Here is a 3,608-nt window from a genome sequence, read left to right as displayed (position 1 = left end):
AAAGAAAATTTTTTTGTGTAGCTTCCATACCAGAAGCAGAAAAAGATAATAAGTAAAGAAAACCAGTTCTAAAAACACACACACACACACACACACAAAAAAAAAAAACCCCTAGTTCTGCTAATTAAAGGAACTATCTCTATATATAAAACCCTAATATGCAAATAGACCAAATTGCAGAGCAACCAAACAATGGAACAACTGGTTGCTATGTCATGTGCTGACCATCAGGGGGCACATGTGGAACATGATGAGCATCATGTGCTGACCATCAGAGGGCACATGTGGAAGATAGTGGGCAACGGCCATGGTGGGATGGTGAAGCAGGTGAGTGGGGGCACCAGACCAAGCTGGTCACTGTCATCAGGGCAAACCTCTGGTGGTTACTAAAAATTCTTTTCTCCTGCATGCCAAGGTCCCACCTGGCACTTGCACCTGCTGCTGGCACTGGTCCCACTGTCACCCGCTGCCAGCGCTGGAGCTGCCACTTGCAACTGATGCCAATGCCTGGCATTGGCCCCAATCACTCAGCGACATCAGTGGGTGAAAGTGGTGGCTGCCAGCCCCAATCACCTGTCAGGACTTCTCCACTTCCCCCTGCTCCTGAGGGTGATCAGGGCTGGCAGCTGCCTCTCACACCTGCTGCCAGTGACCACCCCACTCACATCCGCTGCCAGTGCTGGAGCTGCCATTTACATCCACTGCTGGCGCCAGCCCTTCTCATATCCACAGCCAGTGCTGGAGCCATTACTTGTACCAGCTGCCAGTGCCTGTTGCCACCAGTCCCTTGTCTGCTGGCAGCTGCCAGCTGCCAGCCCTAATCACTCCTCAGGGTTTCTCCACTTCCCCTTGCTCCTGAGGGGCGATTGGAGAAACAGCTGCCACTTGCACCCACTGATGGTGTTGGCACTGCCTGGCCACAATCGCTCTGCGCTGTCAGATGTCAGTGGGGCCAGCACCCATCAGCCATGGTGGTAGGAGCAGGGCTGTCAATAGACAGGGGACTGAGGGCCACAGCAGGAGGAGCTAGGCAGGAGCATAGAGGATTGGTCCATGCCCCACAGTTCCTTTCAAGGTGCACAAATTTGTGCACTAGGCCACTAGCCTATATATATATAAAAAGCCTAAGCAACTGAATGACCGGAATGACTAGTTGCTAGGATGCACACTGACCACAACAGGGCAGATGCTCAAGGCAGGAGCTGGCTCCTGATGGTCAGTGTGCTCCCACAGCAGGACCACTGCTCAGCTGAGACCTATCCTGGCGGCCCACCAGCCCAGTGGTCCACCAGCAGCCATTCACTCCCTCAGTAGTCCTGCAAGTCCAATCTCTGGAGAATGGACCAGGCACCAATGGATCAGCGCCAATGGCACAATCCCAACAGTGCTTCTAGCTTCCTGGAAGTCAGCCTGGGGCACTGCAGCTGCTTCCCCTCCCTAGATGCTCTGCAAGGAAGAAACAATATAAAAGCAGTAGCCAGGTGGCTCCTGATAACTGGTGCAAATGTCAGCAGGACAAATCTGGATCCCAGGCTGGCAAGGGTGTCTCATGGCCTGCCTGGAGGGCTGATCATGTCCTAGCCCCCCCATCCCCCTCGGAAACTCCTCCCCTTCATGAATTCCCCATTGGTGGGGTTTCCATTATAGGATAATGTGAAGGTAACCTGGAATTGAATGTTATTTATATAGAGTGATTAGAGAAGAATACTTGATGACAAGGAACAACCATAGGAAGGTATGGGGGAAGATTGGTCAGGCCAGGGTTGGGGAACCTTTTTTCTGCCAAGCGCCATTTGGATATTTATAACAGTGAGGTCCCTCAGCCTGGCCTGCAGGATGAGGCCAAAACCAGCTCTCTAACATCCCCCAAGGGGTTCCAGATTGCGAGAGGATGCAAGCCCAGCCTAGGGACCCCACTGATGCACAATTGAGACCAGGGAGGGACATGGGAGGTTGGCCAGCCAGGGGGTTCAGGGTGTGTTCAGCCAATCTTGCTCAGTCCTGATCTTTCTTGGTCACTCCCAATCAACCGGACCCCAGCAGCAAGCTAACCTACCAGTCTGAGCATCTGCCCCCTGCACATCATAGCAAGTGGTTGAGCATCTTTAGCATATCATTAGCATATTATACTTTGATTGGTTGAATGGCCGACTGGAAGACTGGACACTTAGCATATTAGGCTTTTATTATATAGGATTCTCAGGCCATATAAAATTATCAACTTAATCTCCAATAAGGGTTTAATCTCTAACATTTACAGGGAACTCATACAACTTAAATAAACAACTCAATTAAAAAATGGGCAACAGACCTAAATGGATACTTTTTGAAAGACAATATACAGAAGGCCAAAAGACATATGAAAACATGCTCAAAGTCAGTAATCATCTGCGAAACGCAAATCAAAATGACAATGGGGTACCATCTCACATCTGTCAGAATGACTATTATCAACAAATCAACAAATGAAAAGTGTTGGCGAAGATGCAGAGAAAAAGGAACCCTTGTGCACTGCTGGTGGGAATGCAGACTGGTGCAGCCACTGTAAAGAACAGTATGGAGTTTCCTCAAAAAACTAAAAATGGAACCCATTTGACCCAGTGATCCCACTTCTAGGAATATAACCCAAGAAGCTAGAAACATCAATTAGAAAGGACATATGTACCCCTATGTTCATAACAGCACAATTCACCATAGCTAAGATTTGGTGAAACAGCCTAAGTGCCCATCAGCAGATGAGTGGACTAAAAAACAGTGGTATATCTACACAATGGAATACTATGCTGCTATAAAAAGGAAGGAACTCCTACCATTTGCAACATGTATGGACCTGGAGAGAATTATGGTAGGTAAAATAAGTCAGTCAGAGAAAGGTTACTATCACATGATCTCACTCATTTATGGAATATAATGAATAAAATAAACTGATGAACAAAAACAGATCCAGAGACAGAGACAGAGAAGCATTAATCAGACCATCAAACCTCAGAGGGAAGGTAGGAGAGGGTGGGGATAAGGGAAAGAGATCAATCAAAGGACTTGTATGCATGCATATAAGCCTAACCAATGGACACAGACACCAGGGGAGTGAGGGCGTGAGGGGGAGCAGCAAAGAGGGGATAAGGACACATATGAAATACCTTAATCAATAAAGAAAATTTAAAAATCATAAAAAATTATCAACTTAAAAATTAGCCCGCTGTATTTGGTAAAACATTTAATTAAGTCATCCCTAATGGCTTTGCAGGGCCAGACCAAATGGTTTCTCGGCCCTTCCTTATACGGCCCAAGGGCGAGACGTTGTCCAGCACTGTTCTAAGCAAAGAGAAAAGCAAGCACAATGGCCCTAAAGTGGAAATAAACTCAATATGTTTGGCCAGTGTCCCTGGAGCAAAGGAAAAGAGGAGGAGACTGATAGGAGCTGAGATGAGGGAGGGAGGCAAGGGCAGGCATGCAGGGTCTTGTGGGTTGTAAGCCATCACAAAAAAGTTTAGATTTTATTCTGCTTTAGAAGCCATTGATGCGGTTTCCATTTTATTGTCCATGCCTTCTAGTTACTCTGAGTCTTCCACAGCAGACTGCATAGTGTTAGACAGTGAATAAATATT

The sequence above is a fragment of the Pipistrellus kuhlii genome, unplaced genomic scaffold (assembly GCF_014108245.1).
Source record: "Pipistrellus kuhlii isolate mPipKuh1 unplaced genomic scaffold, mPipKuh1.p scaffold_m20_p_19, whole genome shotgun sequence".
Lineage (NCBI taxonomy): Eukaryota > Metazoa > Chordata > Mammalia > Chiroptera > Vespertilionidae > Pipistrellus > Pipistrellus kuhlii.
Note: the sequence above shows the minus strand (reverse complement) of the source record.